General features: G+C 42.5%; 1 long non-coding RNA gene across 2 annotated transcripts; it reads right to left on the bottom strand.

The window, feature by feature from the left end:
- Positions 1–1,439: 1,439 nt before the first annotated feature.
- LOC120098527 (uncharacterized) lies at positions 1,440–18,055 on the bottom strand. Of its 2 annotated transcripts, XR_015644335.1 has the most exons (3): positions 17,943–18,034; positions 5,421–5,590; positions 1,440–1,775 (listed from the first exon to the last, which is right to left on the bottom strand). It is a non-coding gene; the product is annotated as an uncharacterized LOC120098527 (long non-coding RNA). The 2 variants fall into 2 exon arrangements; XR_015644334.1 differs by lacking the exon at positions 1,440–1,775 and having other exon boundaries at positions 5,295–5,590; positions 17,943–18,055.
- Between the last annotated feature and the right edge of the window lie 2,433 nt (positions 18,056–20,488).

Raw genomic sequence — 20,488 nt, 5'->3', positions numbered from 1 at the left:
ACACGTATACTTTGAATGGTGCCTGGCAGGAAAGGCTCACTCATTGAGAACTGGCTGGTAGGGCAGCAGCCAAGGTGTGAAACCTTTGCCTAGTACCTCCCACACTGCAAGCACACACATCTTACTTTGTAAGCTATCAGGAGTCTGTTAATCAGATTTATTATTTTATTTATCATTGTCCCCTGTGACCATTCATTCCCTTCCTCCCTCTTCCTCTGTACCTGGTTTTCTCTTTCTCCTTCTCTGTTTCAGCCAGTGTCCTATTGGTGTGCAAAGACACTGTGACCATGGTGACTTATAAAAGGAAGCATTTCTTCAGGGGCTTGCTTACAGTTTCAAAGGGTGAATCCATGACCATCACGGTAGGGATCACGCAGCGGGCAGGTGCTGCTGGAACAGTAGCCGAGAACTTATATTTTGTTTTCAAGATATTTTATTGGGCAGAGAGATACTGGGCCAGGCAGGCTTTTAGAACCTCAAAGCCCCGCCTCCAGTGAAACCTCCTTCAACAAGGCCTCACCTCCTAATCCTTCCTATGTAGTCCACCAATTGGGAACCAGACATTCAAGTATATGAACCTATGGGGGCTGTTTTCATTCACACCACCACATTCCCCTTGGTCCTAAGTGTTCTGAATGTTAGCTGAGGGTCACTAGTAATGCTGGTGCTCTAATGGTCTCTTAGACCTGTTCTTGTTTTGAAGACCCCGTAAATCAGATTGAATATTGCCTTCAGGCACAAAAAGGCTCTTCCTTCTACGTGGGCAACTGCCAGTTCTTCTCCACAGAGCATGAACACAGCACGCTGGTAGAGAGGGTGGCACAACCTCTCACTGTGAGGCAGAGGCCAGAGGTTCCCTCACTGCACTTGGATTGAGTGTGTACTTGTTTCTCCAGACAGAGGCAAAAGCAGCACCGCCATCCTTCCTTGCCTCATGATTTTCTGGCTGTGTTAACCCCAAATATTTTAACTGTAAATACGACCTGCCGGTGGGTACCTTGCTTTTACCATGATCCTCTGATGCTGGGTCCTATTTCCTGGTCTCACAATAGTGGGTGCTCTCTATAAACCCATCAGTGTTAGATCGTGGTTTGGCACAGGCGTCTGCTGTGTATAGACTTCTAAACTACTTCTCTGCACCATCGTGCAGAGAAACAAGGGTAGCTCAGACTTCGTTTTAAAGCAGCGCAGAGGAAATAAACAGCCTGAATGAATCCGAATACTCACAGCAAATGACAAGTGGTCTATGCTTAAAAACCTAGGCTTCCTTTTGGAAGATTTTATCATGGCGCAGTTAAGGAGCTAAGACATCTTCAGATATATCCCTTAGTAGAAACATCGCAACACTGTCACTTGAACCTACCTTCTACCCTGGAACTTTAAATTCCCTCGGATTCCACACGCACTTACTATGTTAAACATATAAAACAGGAAACCCTTTTCTTGTTTAAAAACATTTCTCTTTACTCCGTTGTGGCTAAGCTGAGCTTGAATTCACTGAGTTCTTAAGGATGACCCTGAAACCCGCCTTCTCCCCATGCGCTCTGCCCTCACTTCCCACATGCCGTGGCTGAGAACATGTGTCACAACACTGATCGGCATGTGAGACTCTCTTCTGCACTTTTCTCAGGGCATCGGTCTAGTTTCTGCTTCACTTTGAGTCATCTTTCTTGCATCATTTCTTGCATTCTGACCATCCCCACTGATGGATACCAGTGGTGTGTTGAGAGTTCTGTGGGAGATCCCTGGTGTCACTTTTGCTTTAGATTTCTTTCCTGAAATGCATTAAGGGGACACGATTTTTTTTTTGTTGTTGTTGCTGTTCATTAAACACTGTAACTTTCATTTTTTGACTTTTCATCATTTATGTTTAGTGTATAGTAAGGGCTCAGTAAATAATAGCTGGAGCCATAAAAGTCTCTTTATCTTTTCTGTTATTTGTTTTATTTTTTTCTTTGTTTGTCTTTTTGAGACAGGGTATCACTGTGTAGCTCACTCTAGACTTACACTCTCTCTACGACCCAGACTTTCAGTCCCCAGAGAACTGAGAATATAGGTATTACCATCATGTTCAGCAATGGTGTTATTTTCGAAGCAAATTTTAAATGCTACGTACTGTCCAAAACACTCCAGGAATTTCCCATAGCTCTTGTGTACAGATCTTTTGAATATAATTCCTTTAAAGTATTTTTATTCTTTGAAAACTTCATACATTGTATTCTGATCATATTTCCTTCCAACTTAATTCCTCTCAGGTCCCCTTCCCCAACCCCCCTCCTACTTAATGCAATCTTTTAAAAATTATTTAATAGCTCATTGGTTCCAATATGTGCTACTCGTATACTTCTGGGTATGGGGGTCATTTCCTGGAGTGTGGGTGACCCAGAAACCATTCATAGCTCTTCAATTGGGGTAGGGGCTCATGACTCCCTTCCCATCCCACACTGAGCAGCTTGATCTTGTCCAGGTCTTATGCAGGCGACCGCAGCAGCTGTGAGCTCCTGAGTACAGCTGTCTCCAGCTCCTGGCTCTTCTGTTCTTTTCTGCTCATTCCTCAGTGCTGGTCCATCCTTAAGTGGGAGGGGTAATGTATGTAACCTCACTGTGGCTGAGCCCCCCCTTGCCCTCTTATTCTCTGTACTTTGACCAGTTGCGAGTTTCGCTTTAATTACTATCGCTGCACAAAGGAACTTCTCAGATGAGATCTGAGAACTGGCCTGTGGGTATAGAAATATAAACTTAAAAGGCAGTGTGGTGCTGTGTGCATTTGTCAGAATAATAGTTCATCCCTAGGGCCGTGAGATCTCAAACTGGGGGTTCCTGGTAATATTTGCAGTAGCAGGGAGGTGTTCTTTTGGTGGGGGTAACCCACTGTGTTCTCTGGGTTACCCCCATAAAATTCATGCCCTTTTCATACCCATAGGCATCCTTGCCAGGCTGGTCACTATTGTAATTCCCAGGGGTCACACTGGGTAAGGTTGCTAATGGTCTTATTCTCCCATCGGCCTCCGTGGCACCTCCTAATACTTTGAGAGCCAGCCAGAGGAAGGAAGCTTTCTGGTCAGTACCACTTGATGTCTGTAAGTCCTGTGGCCAACATACATGGTGTATTTAGCAATAGAGTCTTTCTTTCACATTTTGCTGGGCAACCAGGAGCAAAGGAGATAGCGTATATTGTTCTGGGAGGATCTCAGGGATGAATGATAATCTCTTTATATTAATTAATATTTACTGAGTGCCTGTGGTGTATATTTCTGACATGATGGTTTCACCCCCACAGTAGTAGATTGATTTCTTTTCATTGCCGTAGCCTGCCAATCTTCCTTTCATTAGTACGAAAAGTGAGGTAATAAATTGTCCTACTTCTCTAGAGTTATAGTTTTAGAATACACATGCCAAGTGGTATAGTACAAGATACAACGTTATAATACAAATAAGCAGTGGACTAGACAAGACCCTCACTGAGCTTCATGGAAGAGAGAGAGAAAGGACTGGCAGACAGAGAAAAGGCTGTAAACCAAGACTCAGAGCACTGATCCTGGAACAGAATGGGGAACATCAGAGGAGGAAGAGAGACAGGGAGATGGAACCCCAAAGCCAGAGTTCCCGTGTATTCATCTAAGGGGACACTGTGTATTGTCAAGTGATTGATTGCCTTGCAGTCTGCATCATGGTTTCCTCTTCTGTAAAATAAGAATGATGTTGCACCTGCTATATACCATTATGAGAGGATGGAGATATATATATATATATATATATATATTAGAATATATAATAGATTCTAAGATATTTATATACATTGCATATATATGCAGAGAGAGGGGATGTGAATGAATGAACAGGACTGGAGAATCTTTTCTGTTGTTCCCTGTTATACTAGAAGCCACCAAAGTCTTATAAACAAGAAAGGGAAACAATAGTTGCTGTGGTTTGATCGTGGTAGTGCTGAGTACAATCGATTGGAGATACTAGTTCAGAGGGAGATCCTGTGATGGGGAAATGACAGTTTGGACTGGGGCATTGTTTATGAGAATGAAATCGGAGAGGCAGAGGGACGAATGTAGAGTCCCTAAGACATATACACTCTCATCTTTAAAGCTGAAGGTAGCTTTAAAAGAAATAAAGATATCTGGAAATAAGGGTGGTGACTAATGTGGGGGGTTTCATATAAACCAAACCAAAAATGGCTCCAACAAAAAGAGAAAAAATGGATTTTTTTAACGTAATAAAACAAAATTTGTTCTATCTATTGCTTATTAAGTTGATAGTAAAGACAATCAAAAAGACATTGCTAAAAATGTAAAATATATAGTTATGAATAAATAAATATATAATTCCCCCAGGATATCATTCTCTGGTTAGATGTTATCATACTTAGGTAATCAGCAGTAATGTTGCATACATACATGTCTCACTGCCTCTTTAATGAAAAAATTAATGAAGTAAAAAAGTAAATCATTAGTATGCAATGATAGTCCCTTGAATGTATACTTCTAAAATGGAGATCAAGTATATTTAAAGATTAAGGACCAGAATTTATTCATTTCATCTCTGTGATGCTGCCACCATATCTTGTTGGTTCTCTTTGTCTCTATTAGTATCTGTATACAGACATCTACGGATGTGTATGTTTCCTACCTTTTAATGTTATACTTTTTGGAAAAGAAGTTGACTAAGGGGAGGGAGCAAAGCCTGGGACTGATTAATGTTGGGCACCATTAAAGCAAGGGAGAAGTTCATGTTCACGTGCTTGGCTTCGGGTTTTGCACAGGGTTTCAAGGGTAAATGCTCACACTACACTTTCTAGAGTCTGTTACCACCTCCCAGTCGAGCTTACTAAGAACACCCATGCCATGCTGTGCACCCATATGCAGTTAGCTATCCTTATAGAAAATGTGGGCAGACTTATGCAGTGCCTGCGCGCCTGCGCGCCTGCGTGCGTGCGTGCATTGCGTGCATTGCATGCGTGCGTGCATTGCGTGCATTGCGTGCATTGCGTGCGTGCGTGCATTGCGTGCATTGCGTGCATTGCATCATACAGTTTGGGAGAGTTGGTTCTCTCCTAGCTGGATATGGGTTCTAGGACTTGAACTCCAGTTGTCAGGCTTGACTGGGAAGCCTTTACCCACTGAGCCTTCTCACTGGCCCCTCGTCAGCTCTCTTTACTGTCTTTCACCTGCGCTGGCATAGCCATAAGCCCAGAGCCTTCCTTAAAAATCATATCCCCTGCCTCAGTGAACATTGTGTTTTGCTTAAAATATTCCCCTTTCTAGGCAAGTGAACCACACTCCAAGTTTTAAGGTGAAATGGATAGAAATGTTCCCAAGATCAGCGTGTTTATGGATACAAATCTGTCTCGTGCATTGATGAGCGCATATACTTTCGTACTCAAACATTACAAAGGAGAACGAGGAGCGTACAATCAGTCAGGAAGAGCTGTGGTGACGAAGGAATGCAGCCATCTGTTCTTACTTCTCAAAGGAAAGGAGAGAAGGAACACAAATTCATAAAAATGAAACAGAAGCCCTTGGTGACTGAGGAGCAGGAATCTGGGCAGCCATCAGTGAGAGGTTTCGCCTGGTGCCTTTTCCTAAAAAGAAAAGATGGTAGGAAAAGCCTTTAGTCATCACGTCAGAAGGAGAGGGGAGAACTCCAGTCTCTCTCTCCTCCTCCTCCTCCTTCTTCCTCTCTCTCTCTCTCTCTCTCTCTCTCTCTCTCTCTCTCTCTCTCTCTCTCTGTTTTGACATGGGTTCCTAATGATACTTGTTAGCTGAGCTTCATCCTGCAAGTGACAAGGACAGCAGAAGTCACTTGGCAGTGGGGGCAGCACTCCTGCTCTGCTTTTGAAATGTTCTCAGGTCTTCACTCCGAGTAACAGCTTGCCATCCATGCCTGCCACTACCCTGATAAGCATTGGTTCTCGTTAAGCTACACACCGTGGAGATGGGTGCGTTCAGGTGCCAATAGGTGTAGCAGCAGGCCAGCAGCACCTAGATGGGATAACTCATAAAGGGTATATTCTTAATCCCAGGCTAAAGTGGTGAAGCAAACATAAGAACAGCTAAGGGAGGGTTGAATTTCCTACCCTAAGTGTCATGATTTTCTCAAGTACCCAGAACATCTTAAAACTTTGAGTTACAAATGAGTTCCTGGCTGTGACCAGCTGGTTTTGATTAGCTAATCCTGGTGCACTGGACTATCTAGATGTTCAGAACAGTGTAACTTGAAGAGTCAAAAAAACACAACAAAATATAAAGAAACCCCCGAGTGTTGGCCAGGGTATTTTCACATGTTCCTTCAATAAAATGGGGGCTTTATTGTCAATTGGAAATGGCAACAAAACCTTAAAAATCATGGAAATAACATACTTTTACTGGTCTCCATTCTAAGTCCTTATGGAGACTTTGAAAAACGTTTGAGTGGTAATCAGGCATACAACCATGCTAAGAACTTATTACATTTACTTTACTTATGTAGTGTGCATGCATGTGTAGTGTGTGCACACACATGCACTTGCTAGAGGATACCCCTAGAGGTCAGAGGACATGTCGTAAGAAGTAAGTTCTCTCTAACATGTGAATTCCAGGAAAACTGACCTCAGACTAGGGTTGGCCAGATTGGCGGCAGGTGTTTTTACCTTAAGCACCTCCCTGGCCATCAAGAATTAACGAGCAGAAGTCTCTTGTGATACCAGGTAAAAGTCCCTGACTTCTGTTCTGAGGTATTAGTTCCTGTGCGCATTAGCCAATGACATTGACTGGTAAATATATGTAAATGCTTTGTAAGTTGTAAAGTAGTACAGAACGTATCCATTCCCACTGGCTGATATCATTCAGTCAACAGGAGTTTACTGTCTTCACTGTCTGGCAACTTCTCTAAGACTTAGAAATCTAATGACGACTAGGATTTTCCATGAATGAAATGCCACGCACAAGTGAGTAAAATACATAGAAACAGTCTCTTCAATCTTCATCCCCTTTCTTTTTTTTTTTTTTTTTTTTTTTTTTTTCAGAGCTGGGGACCGAACCCAGGGCCTTGCGCTTCCTGGGTAAGCGCTCTACCACTGAGCTAAATCCCCAGCCCTTCATCCCCTTTCTTGATGACATTTACAGAGAAGGTACCGATTATTTTGATGCCTTACCATAACCTTATCAAAGGAAACCAGAGGAAGCCATTGAATGTTTTTTTGACAGTCATCCATTTCGAAGTGTACTTATTGTCTTTGTTATGTAAGAGTGACATTACTGGGGTCTTCTGGGGACATAGTATTTTGAGCTGGGCAAGTAGCAACTTTTCTTGGACATGGGTTTGTTGTTTTTTATTGTTGTTGTTGTTGTTGTTGTTTCTCTAATGGATAGAGAGCCTTTGAGATCGTGGAGCACCGAGGTTCCCTGGAGCACCTGCTGTTACAGTATCAAGAGGTTCTTCGGGGCTGGGGATTTAGCTCAGTGGTCGAGCGCTTACCTAGGAAGCGCAAGGCCCTGGGTTCGGTCCCCAGCTCCGAAAAAAAGAACCAAAAAAAAAAAAGAGGTTCTTCATTCTTCCTGCTCACCAGCTAGTGAGATTTCTCCGCATTTTTAGAACAGCCTTAGTGAGTTTTCATTTGGCTTTCAGCCAGCTCATGGCTCAGGGTTCAGCTCCAAGACACTGTATATTTATGAGGCCATCTTTTGGCAACAAAAATGCCAGGAGTCAGTTGCCCATTAAGAAGGTAGCATTAATCAGGCCCTTGTCAAAGCCTAATACATACTGTGCGGCTCTCCCAAAGATTCCAGCACATAGGTGGAAACGTGGGCGCACACAGCCCTTGATCTCCTGAGCCACTTCTGGCAACTCTCCAGTCATTCATTTCTTCTCTAATTAATGACATTCCTGGCATGTGGGGGTCATACAGCACAGAATGTGTCCACACACCGCCTGCTTGGCCTTACTGAGTCACTTTGAATGTAACTGTTCTCCTAGTCTCGCCACCCCTACCCCCGCTTCTTTCTTTTTTTTTTCTCCCCATATTCGTCTAGTAAAATGAGAAGGGACACACTTTGGGGGTTGGTCTGGGATAAGGAAACTGTCCCACACCCGAGCCGAGTCTACAGTTTTTCTTGGAATGCAAGAGTGATTTGCTCTGGCGATGCCAACATGACCGTGGTCTCCTGAGAAGACCATGGGCATCCCCGTCAGCGAACCTTCACTTCCGCTGTCTGTCTTTTCTGGGATGCCTTCTTCCTCTTCTCTTTTTCCTTCTGTTCCCACTCCCCTTGCGTCACATCTTATTAACAGTCTTATTCTGTTTTGTGCTTCTGTATCAATACGAGGTTAGGCAACTTTCAGTAAATGGGAGTTTATTCGGGCCACTTCTTTGGAGGCTGGCAAGTCTGAGGTTGAAGGGCTATATCTGATGAGGCTATGTCATGACGCAATGTCCTGTAGTCACAAGGACAAGCTCCAGTGACATGGGGAGAAAGTATCCAGAGATGAAGAAATGGGGGAAGGAATGGGAGGGGGTCAAGCTCATCCTTTGTTCTTCTCCAGTCACCTACAAGTTAATGTGCTCACCCCTCCCAAGCCCCACCCTCTCAAGACTTGCTTTTGGGGTTTGCATTTGTAACATAAGAACTCTGGGGATCTATTCAGACTATACCACAGATTCTGGAGTTTGTGATCTCCTTCACCAACATTTAGATTATTGTAGAGTTTTTACTGTTTGATTCATATTGATCATTACTACGATATAGATTTTATGGGCTATCTCCCCACCTTAGGTTTTGGTGAGTTTATCTGGAGACGTGATTGCATCATAGACATTATATAATCATTACCATTATTACTATTACTATTTCTTCTCTGTTTCTGTCTCTCACGATCCCACCAGCATTCACACTTTTAAAAAACTAAATACCCTGCTTCTTCAGGTGAGGGGGCTTCAGCCTCCCAGGACTTTAGAGTCAAATCAAAGATGACTATGTAATTTATGAAATTACAGGCACTGCACAGGGCAAAGATCACTGTAAGAAGCTTATCTATAATCAGACTAATCTGAATGCCTCAGTTCACCCCAAATTTCCATGAGAATTTAAAATGTCTCTCTGAGCATCCAAGGCAAATCTCGGAAACAACCAGTCATCCCTAAAAATGAAAATCCTTAAGGAAAAACCAGGCCCCTGTCCCTCCTGTCATGCGTACTCATCTCATTTAGACAGTGCTATGGGACGTGACTAATGCTGGTCCTTCTTTCTTTTTCTTCCTTTTGTTTCTCCGTCAATAGCTTCAGCAGTGTGGTTAGAGAAACAGAGCTCAGGACCAAGAGCAAATGTAGAGGCTGGGATATTTATTTATCCACCTCACTTTGTTAATGACAAATGATAAAACAGCTCATGCATGAAAGGGAGGCCGCCGTACATCCTCCGGAGAAAATACTTGTTAAGGCTTAAGGAGGGTGGCTTAAGAGGCTAGCAGCTAATGAGCTCTGTAAACTGAGGAATGTTACTGGAGTCCTGTACAAGCAGCCCATCCAACAGAAGATGTCTGTACTTGGCAACTGCATCCTACTTCCTCTTGTATGACTTTAAAAGGGAAGAAAGGGAGACAGCAAGGAGCGCGCACGTGCACGCGCGCGAGTGTTTGTGTGTGTGTGTGTGTGTGTGTGTGTGTGTGTGTGTGTGTGTGTGTGTGTGTGTGTGTACCTGGATGAGCGCTATTAAAGGAGGTGCCTGATTGCTCCATAATTGCAGAACTAGGCTCTTGGGGCAGCCTTTGTCATCCCTCCTTGGCTGACACCAAACGATAGTGTGGCTCTGTGATAAGAAACAGGACCAGTGTCTCCATGGTAACTAACTGAGTTCTATATATTACACCTCATTACAAATGAGAGCAGACAGTAATAAATGTATATATGTATATGTGAGTTTATATATATGTGTGTGTGTGTGTGTACATACATTCATACATATATACACACATCATTCCTTCTATCTAGAAAGGGATAGAATAGAAAGAATAAAAATGTGATTGCATTTGAATGGTTCAGGTTGATAGACCCTTTCCCCCATTGCTATGGGTAAATATTTCATTTCTCAGTTCCTCTGATAGTTTTGTCCTGAACCCACCCAGCTGTAGCTTGAAAGATTAATGATGGGTAGCAAAAGACCCTGAGAAGAGGCAGAGAATGAATAGAAACCAGCACCAGAGAAAAGAGAGCACAGCCTGGCCTTTGGGACAAATAAAGAAGGATTTACTAAGTCTGTAGTCCCATCTCCATAGCCGAAAAACCTGGAACCCATTAGAATGGAAACCTGGAGGGTTTTATACATAATGATTCCTAAGAGTTCCCAACTTGCACAGTCCAGTGACAAGAGAAAAAGAAAGAAAAAGAGGAAGAAAAAAATGCTGCTGCCTTTCCTTTCTAATTTTCTCTTCGGTGGGTATTGATTTTACTTTAGCACATCTAAGTTCACCGTGGCTCATCACATGAGGCCATTACACCTGTGTGTACATCTTCATAAGGTTAAACACAGTCCCTCAAAATAGAGCTCGCCTGTGTCTGCATTTTAAAGAAAAGGGGCAAATTAAAAAAGTCATCAGTGAGTGAAAACTATTAACAGGAGAAATTAAAACTTTTTATTCAAGACACAGAATGTAAATATTAGCTCAAGGAGCAAAGACCCTGGAGCTTTTGCCAGTGTTGGATTAGCTTTGCTGTGTTGGTCCATCTGCTCTTAGGTAAATGATTTTAAACTATGAAGCAAGAGCTCTTGGTAGCCCAGCAGGAATTTCTTCTGATCCTTAAGGTTGATTCCCTCCCTCCTTCTCCCCACTCCTTCCCTATGTCTTTTTCTCAACCAGTCTAATCTCGTAATGCTTATGTCCGTTAACACCAAAAGAAGGCACAAATATTAAACAAAATCCTCACCTCAGTAACACAACATTCTTCCCTGCAGGCCCTTCCTACTTACTTCTTGCTTTCCTGTCTGGCGTATGAAAACCCTCTGTTAAAATTTGATAGGTAAGTATATTGCACAGGGGCAACCAGAAAGAAGGGGCACAAATAGGTAAGTACCCCCCAAAGGAGTGAAAACATATATGTACACAAACACTTGTACACCCATGTTCCTAGCAGCATTATTTACAATAACCAAAAAGTAGAAACAACTTAGCAGTCTATCAGTGATGCATGGGTCAATGGAATGTGGTATATCCTTATAGTAGAACACCGCTTAGAAAGAAAAGTATCACAGTGCCAAAGACCACTTATCGAATGATTATATTTATCAGAAACTTCGAGAATTGACGGACCCACCTACCTAGGTAATGGGTAAATGGTTCAATCAGAGGTTGATGGGGCAGTGTGGGGGAGCTGGTGTGACTGCTAGAAGAAATGTGGTCTCATTTGGAATGGTGAAATGACGGAGATTTGGGGGCGAGGGTTGTAAAGCTGTATATACCAAAATATTGAGCCCACAGAGCATTTTAGGTATATAAAAATACATGGTGTGAAATTTTCTCTCAAGCAATGGAAGTTGATAGATTTGCCTAGAATTGCCTTGTTTTGTACCAAGTAGACTTACAAATTACCAATGACCGTGTTTGGACCCTTTAGAATGCCCCATTTGGATGACAGGCCACATGGTCACCAAAGAGAGATATACTACAGCTTTGTGCCATATATTATCTAACAAAAATATTACTCGGAGTTGTGACCCCGTTATCTTTGGGAAACCGTGAAAAGGCTATTTGTAGGAGAGTTTTCAGTTACGTGAGGGATATGGAGAGTACTATATTATTATTCTCTGGTTTGTGGGGACTAAGAACAGGCATGGTCCATCTGGAAATTCATCCTCCAAAGTGACCCAAAGTAGAGGCAGATGGGTCTAGGTCTCTGGTTACTGCTGTTCTATCTCAGAACTTTCAGGTACGCTGTGTTTCTCCAGCCAGTTCCATCCAACCCTGGCTTTTATCACTGTGAGCTCTTACACACTCCTATATTTTGGAGAGAACAACACAAACAAACAAACAAATAGCAGAGCCTAAAAGAGATCAAGCATTTCCTGTATTCAAAAACACAGGAGGTGTAAGAAAGTTGGGCCTTGTGACAATTTTAATTAAAAGAGGAACCAAGGAAATTGAATCATCTTTTGTTTTTTAAATAAATGTGAACAGTGGGCATGTGACAAATATGCACCTTGATCAAAAGTAATCTGTTATCTGTATGATATTCATATAATATACAGGTTATTATGTATTTGACGTGATTTGTGACTTATCTGAGTACAGCGTTCACTTTGTTTTTTATTCTCCAGGAAAAGCTTTTCCCGTTTCGAAGTCTGAAATGAACTGTGTACTGAAGACTACATTCATTTCCACATGCATAGCATCGTCCTGCAATTTCTTCAGAAGGAGGAAAAAGCCATTAGAAACCTGTCTCCTTGTTTGGCTGGATTGCTTTAATTCAGTCTCTTTTGCTTCTTTAATCAATCAAGAGAAAGCTCTCCTGCAGATTCAGAGCTCAGAAGTATACTACTCTGTGCTCCTGTCCATGCCCAGGTCTCCTGGTCTCTGGGGGAAATGATGCCATCTGGAGAGATTTCTTCGTTTCTCTTTGTTCAGGCAAACTGTTTCAAATATTTGGGCTTCTTTTTTTTTTTTTTAAATGAAACTTGTTTCCTTTTTTCTTTCTCTCTTCCTTAGGTACTAAAAAGTTTCGCTGTTTTGGAAAGAGACTGATAACTACTGAAGGGGCTCAGGATGATGATTAATATCCATGACTTCTAATCTTCTGCTTTTAAATGACACATCCTCTTATTGTCGCTTATAGGGTATCGTCGAGATCTGCTAATGTATCAGTGTGGCCCAGCTTGGATGGCTCTGCATGCTTGGACACCTGTGGACTGCTGTCGTGCTATGACAGCAGCAACTTCGTATCGTCCCAAAGAAGATTTGGAAAGGCTTTCAGATGTTTTAACCACTTACTCCCTCTTAGCTCCGCCTCTCTGATCACTTTACTCACGGCTATGACAGTAGGTTGACCAGTGGTGAAAACTGGCCAGTGTTAACTCACAAAGGCATTTGATTGCTTACTGCTTCCCTGTCAGATTCCTGGTAAGTGTCTGATTCAGAGATCTTCGTGCTTTCTGCCTCTCATAGTGAGTCTGTGCTTCTAACCACCCACAATTCCTTGTTTCCTATCTTTCAGTCATCTCGCTCACTGTCAGCATATAAGTGGCTTGTCGTTGCTCATGAATTCTTACCTATAATCACACGCTGTTCTTCTTTTCCTCCCAGTGTGGGTAACCTCTGCCTGAGGAACATTTTCCCTCTCTGAATGAGGTTGCAAAGCAGCTGCCATCCTTCTTTGATCTGAGTTTGGGACATTATCTCAGCACACAGACTTGATCTCACACATGACCATCCATAAGGTGTCTGGTTCACAAGTGCATTGTCCATAGAAAGAGACCTGGGGAACTGTAGTGGGTCTACGTAGAACCTACTTGTGCTTTCTGCTCTGGATCATTCTTAGTCTGCCTGTAGTTCTCTCTGTCTTGTGGATTAAAACAGACTGTGAGTGGGGCTGGGGATTTAGCTCAGTGGTAGAGCGCTTACCTAGGAAGCGCAAGGCCCTGGGTTCGGTCCCCAGCTCCGAAAAAAAAGAACCAAAAAAAAAAAAAAAAACAAAAAACAAAAAAAAAAACCAAAAAAACAAAAAAAACAGACTGTGAGCAAACTACATTCGTGAGTTTAGGAGTTCTGGGCGCAGATATTCACTGAGCAAGTGCTCCATCTCCACCAGGAGTCCCCCGAGCCTTGTCACTAACTGTCATTAAGTAACTTTATGGTTCAGACATTCTGGCCTTGCTCCCGGGCCCCAGGTTTGACATTGTGCTTCTTCCTGTAGAGTATGGTAGACACACTGTGCATTTTATCACAGTTGATACCGCAACCCCGTAGGACCTACTAGGATATTACAAGTCACGTGGCCAGACCATTCGCACAGCCTTGAACCGCAGCCTTCTATACAGAGCTCTTTTCTGTTCCTGGCACTGCTCCAAGCTGACAGCGTCTCTAGCCCCCGCCACATGGACCAGATCAATATTAGTTGTGAAATGTGCGCCCTCTGGAACTTCAAGAGGCCCCTTAACCATGTGACCCCCGCGGACACTGAAAGCGTGGCCTTTCCTTTCTGACTTCCCACCTCATTTTTCTTTCTTTTCCATGATTTCATCAGCTGCTCCCTCTGTACCACTGCTAAACAGTGGTGAAATGTGAACTCCAAAGACTTCCTGGCTGGATGCATTCCGAGGAGAGAGGGGAGCTCTTTGGTGCTAGGAATGCTTTCTGCGGCAATCTGCATTTGGATTTGCTAGTTCTCCTTGTATATTCTGTGTGTGTGTATGTGTGCATGTGTGTGTTACATGTGTGTACTTTGTTGGTGTACATATATAATCCATGTGGAGGTCAGAGGTAGACTTGAAATATCTTCCCTCAACCTGCCTCTGCCTTTATATTTTGAGACAGGGTTTCTCACTGAATTTGAAACTTGTTGGTTCAACTGGCTCTGTAGCCAGTGAGCCTCAGGAATCTGCCTGACTCTGTCACGGTCCCTACTCCCCCAGTGCTGGTGTTTACAGGCATATGGCGCCATATCCAGCTTGATGGTTATTTGTACTCTCCCTAGAGTGTATAGGCATTTGGGGGACCTGAGAGATGGCTTCTGATTTAGGGGCATTAGGAGCATTCTAGTTCCAAGAGCTCCAACACCATATTCTGACCTCTGAGCATACCAGGTACTTAGGATGGTTCAAATGCAAACCCTGCGAACAAAACACCCAGACGCACAAAAAAATTAAATAAACATAAAATTTTTTAAAAGCTACACTCTAAGAATGCTTTCAAATGCTTAACGAATCCCTTAGCATTTGTTATCTAATTCCTCTTAATTTTATTGTTTCCCCCCATTTTCAGGCTTTCTATTTATTAATTTATCTTTCCTATCTCTTTTTAGGCCTCTCAGCTAAACATTCTGTTGGCACCACACAGTTTCTCAAGTTGGAAAGTTAAACTTTCACTTCCACACAAGTAACTTCTAAATTAATACAGATATACATATATTTTCTCTGGGCACTGTGGTTATCTCATAGGGCATAATGCATGCCTTTATTTATTTATTTATTTATTTATTTATTTATTTATTTATTATGTTGATAGAAGTTTTTAAAATTAAGTAACTTGGAGTTTGATTTTTTTTGTCTTATAGTTAAGAAGGTTGTTAAAAAACAAAACAAAACAAAACAAAACAGAACAGAACAGAACATTGCCACCCTAATCCAGCATGGTGGCCAACACCTTTAATCCCAGGAGGCAGAGGTAGGCAGGTCTTCGTGAGTTCAAGGCCAGCCTGCTCTATAGAGTGAGTTCCAGGACATTCAGAGCTCCATAGTGAGATCCTGACTCAACAAAACAAAACAAACAAACAGGAAGGAAGCAAAGGAAGGAAGGGAAGAGGGAAGGAAGGAAGGAAGGAAGGAAGGGAAGGAGGGAGGGAGGGAGGGAGGGAGGGAGGGAGGGAGGGAGGGAGGGAGGGAGGGAGGGAAGAAAAGGAAAGGAACTATTGCCAGGGTCCTTTGCCTATTTCATTAGAAGATCTATCTGTGCCACTTCTCTTTGAATTGGATTAATTTTTCCTCACCTAATCATAATAGAATTAGCTTTTGTTTTCCTTCTTTGTTTTGTGTCCTTTGTGATCCTTGTCTCTCACTTATCCAAATGCATGCAGCTTCCAACCCCAGTCTGTGTGAATGTTAAGGTCTTTGCAATGCCTGCCACTTTGGTTCTATTAGTTCCTCTCAAGCTAGGAAGCCTTCTCTACCCACACCCCCTGCGCAATAGAGAGATGGGAGCTGGATATTATTTTTGTTTAAAAACATGGAAAATAGGCACGAAAAGAATCCTGGTTTGCTGCAGTTGCAAAATTCAATTGCCCTGATATCGGAAGTTCTTTGATTAGCTCTCAGGGTGCAGGGCCAACTCTGTGGGGGTGCTCCAGTTCAGTGGGGTGTTATAGTTGTTTCAGCCTGCTTTTCTTGCCGGTAGAATTTGGGGACCCCAGCTGGCCTGTTTTAATTTCGCATTGTCCTTCATCCTGTCCTGTTCTGTTCAAGCTGGCAGGGTTTTTTACAAAGACATGGTGGGCTTGTTGTGAGTCACATCAGCACTGATTCAATTACACAAGAGCCAGGACAGAGCTCTTCTACACAAGCCTCTCTTTCCCTCGGGGTCATGTTGAAAAGTCTAAGGGATGGCACTTTTAAGCTTTCCAGAGGCCCTGTTTGATGGAGCAGTTCTGGGAAGCACTCCGCCTCTGTGTGGCCGAGCGGGTTGCTGAAGTGCCGCCTTTCATCTCTCTTAGTCCGTGGAAGCTTCTAGTCATAGCCTTGGCACAGCCTTTAGGCCAAGGTTCTCTGGGCCGTGCTACAATACCAAGCTTTCTCAATAATTTACCTTTTAAATCGGGAGACACCAAAAGTTTTTTAAAATTTTTTATTTCATAAGTATGTATGGTTGTCCACATGTGTGTGTGCTACAAGTATACCTGGTGCCCATGGAGGTCAAAAGAGGGTTGTCAGATCCTCTGAAACTGGAGTTAGAGGTGGATGTGAACCACCATGTTCTGGGAACTGCATGAGCAGGTCCTCTGCACGAATAGAAAGTTCTCGTAACTCCCTAGCTATTTCTCTAGCTCTGAGGTTGAGAAGTCTTTAACTATCAAGTCCAGTATCTTTTTAAAATTTTTTTGAAAAAGAAAAGTAAATATGTGCACTGGTGTTGAGTTCAGGCACCTCAGGCAGCTGCCACCACTTGGCACATCCACAAGCTTCTCATCTTACAAAAATGAAACTCTATGCCCATTAAACAGGAACCCCACGTTCCCGTCTTCACCAGCTCTTGACAGCCACTGCTCTACTTCCTGTCCACGTGAAATTGGCTAGGAGCTTCAGATATATGGAATAATGCAGTGTTTATCTTCTGGAGACCGGTTCATCCACACTGTAGCACGTCAGAATATCCTTTCTTGGTGCGTGCGTGCATGTGTGTGAGCTACACTTTGCTTGTCTGCATATCAGTCGATAAACACTTAAACCACCTCTACCTTTAGGCCAATTGTAGATAATGCAGTTATTACCCCGAGTGTAAAAGCCTTCCTTCATTACTCTTCCGTCAGCTATGTGGCGTATACAGCCAGAAACTGGATCTCATAATCCTGTTGTAATTCTGTTTTTAAGTTTCGGAGGAACCATCATGCTGTTTCTGACAGCAGAGGTGCTGTTCACCCACTCACCAAAACTGTGCAACTCTGATTTCTCCGCATCCTCAAAAGCATTTGATGCTTTCTGTTTCACTTTTTAACAGAAACCTTCCTACTGGGTGTGAGCTGGCACCTTGGTTTAGTTTCTATTTAGTCCGTTAGTAACCACTAAGAGACCACCTTTCATTCGCAATATTGAATATTTGTAACTGTTCTTTGGAGAAATGTCTACTCAAAGCATTTACTTCAAAGAAACCCATGATTTATTGTTACTGTTGAGTTTTAGAGGGTTTTCTGTATGTCCTTGATACCAAAGCCTACTAGATATATAACTTTAAAATATTTTCTTTAATATTAGAAGTTGCTTTGCTGATACTATCCTTTGATGAATTCATGTTTTACAGTTTCATGACATCTAACTCACTTGTCATGGTGCCTTCAGGGTTGTATCCAAAAAGTCACTGCCCAATGTCATAACACCCAATGGAAGTCTCCAAATGGAGGTCAAATGCCATCTTGTCCTTAGTTAGCTCTTAGATCCATTTTGAGTTTACATTTTGTGTACTATTAGATAATGGTGTGTAGGGAGCCTCGAGGCAAAACAAAGATGGTGCCAACAGCCAGCCCCGTCTAAATGTAAACAACTTACCGCGCATGCGCAGGCTTGTCCCCTTGTCAGGGCAGCTGTATGATCCGACGCCCTCCTGTGGTGAACAATAGTACTGCGCATGCACGGGTTTTGCACCTGGTGTCAGTTGGCTGGTAATATGCTAATGAGGGGGCGGTACCATGCTGGTGAGGTGATTCGTTCTCTGCCAATCCCTGGAGGACAAGTAGTGGGGTGATAGTGGGATGACAGTGGGGTGATAGTGGGGTGACCCGTGCCCCACCAATCCCTGAGAGATTATTAGCATACTGTTGTGTATATAAGGCGAGCGACTTTGCCGCTCGTGGTCCCCGTATCAGCAATGAAGGTGTCCTGCAATAAAGGCTGTTGACAAGGATCCGAAGGTGTTGCGTCTTCCTTGCCGGACGAGGTGGGCACGACAATGGTGTATCTCCATTATTTTGAATTTGAATATCTGGTTTTCCTATCACCATTTATTGAACAGATTGTCCCTTCCCCATTAAGCAGACTTTTCTTCCTTGAGGATAAAAAAGTCACTTGACCATTGAACTAGTTAATATAGTGTGACATAGCAGAATGCCATAGAGAGAGTGCCTGAAACCGTAGACATTTGCTCTTGAAGTCCTAGGTCAGAGAGCCATGATGGTTGGAGCTTGGCATTCCTATATCAGTCTTGGTAAGTCGTCAAAGGGTAGAGAGTTCTCCTGTTGCTTCCTCATTGTATAAGGACACAATCTCTCTTAGGTTAAAGGCCCACCCTCATTGAACACTAACCACCACCTCCTTGAAGCTCTTGTCTCTAACAGGTACACAGGGGCAGTCAGGGATTCTATAGTAAACACAGGTTGTAGGGCATAGTTTAGGTCATAGCAACTGCGTGTAAGAGTTTATTTATTGATTTTCCATTTTGTTTATATATCTGTCTATATGCCTACACCACACTGTATACGTTTGTGCATGTGTGAATACACATGTGTGTTTTGGAGGAGCTTGTTCTCGTGCGTACATGCATGTGTGCATGTGTAGTCAGACGCCAACACTGGATGTATTCCTTTATTGATTTCCACCTTACATTTTGAGGCAGAGTTTCTCATGGAGCCTGGAGCTCATCTATTCAGATAGACTGGCAAGCCCTGGTGCTGAGATGACAGGCACAGGATGTCACCCCCAGCTCTTGGACTTGAACTCAGATCCTCATGCTTGTGCAGCAAGCAGTTCACAAGCTGAGCCATCTCCCCAACCCCTCACACTGTTTTGATTACTGTAGTCGAGAAATGTGTATCTTTAAACTGTTCTTTTTAAGTATCATTTTGGGTGTTTGGTTTTCCTTAGAATTAAATCGTTTGCTTTAAGATTGGTTGTTTTCTATATATGCAAAAATACTCCTGGGGACTTTTGTGGCCATTACATTGAACCTGTACATCATTTTGGGTAATAATGTTTTTAACACTGGTAAGTATTTTAACCATGAACATGGGATATCTGTTTATTTATGTCTTCTTACAATTTCATTATGTTTTTATTATAGATGTCCTCTATTTCCTTTAATAATAAGTTTTTCCCTGATGCTATTGTAAATAGAATTTTCTTCTTTAATAGATTGTTCATGGGGAAGGGGTATTAATTTTCGTGTCCTGTTATTGCAGAGAATAATCTATAGCTACCAGGAGTTTTTTGATTTAAGCTTTAGAGTTCTGTCTATATAAAATAATATGTTCTGTGAGCAGATAATTTTACTTCTTTTCGATGTGAGTGACTTTTATTTCATTCTCTTGCATAATTATTCTGGGTTGGACTTCTGGAAGTATTTTGAAATGAATGGGCGAAAGCAGACATCTTACAGCCCCATCCTCATCTTAGAGAAAAGCTCTTATTCTTTTACATTTTAATGGTGACGACTTCATCCAAGGTCAGGATGATCCATTGCTTTCAGTCTGAGGTGACGCAGAATATCACAGAAGACATACTGTATGGTAGGGGGGCTGCTTATCTCTTAGTAGGCAAGAAACAAACAAAGAAACAACAGCAGCAAAAGAATCAGAGATGAACTGAACCCTAGTGACCTAGTGACCTACTTCCTTCAGCTAGGTCAGTTCTAAAGTTTCTACAACTTCCCGATAGCACCATCAAGTTATGAATCCTCTGTTGGATTAATTTATTTCCTAAGTCAGATCTCATGATCTCTTTGTATAAGGAAACGGGCCCACCATCTGGTAACCAAGCCTTTAACACTGGCTCTTTGGAGGGAGTCCCTCATCTCCAAACTGTGACAAGGTCCTCAGGTAGCTTCCCTCTCTTAGCCTCTCAAGTGATTTTTTTTTTTTTTTTTTTTATGGAAGAAGACTGAGTCTATTCAATGATTTTCTTTTGCATCAGTCAAGATGACAATGTATTTTTTTTCTTTATTCTACCAGCATGGTAGCATTACTTTAATTAGCTTTCCTATGTTAATCCATCTTCACATTCCAGGAGTAAATCCCAGGTAGGTAAAGATAATGTATGGAATCCTTCTGTATGCAACCAAGCTCAGTTTGTTAGTAATTTGCCGTGGCTTTTGTTCCAAGGTT

Source organism: Rattus norvegicus, chromosome 19 (genome assembly GCF_021556685.1).
Source record: "Rattus norvegicus strain SHRSP/BbbUtx chromosome 19, alternate assembly SHRSP_T2T, whole genome shotgun sequence".
Classification (NCBI taxonomy): domain Eukaryota; kingdom Metazoa; phylum Chordata; class Mammalia; order Rodentia; family Muridae; genus Rattus; species Rattus norvegicus.
The sequence above is the reverse complement of the archived record's forward strand: the minus strand, read 5'-3'. Positions and strand labels throughout refer to the sequence as shown.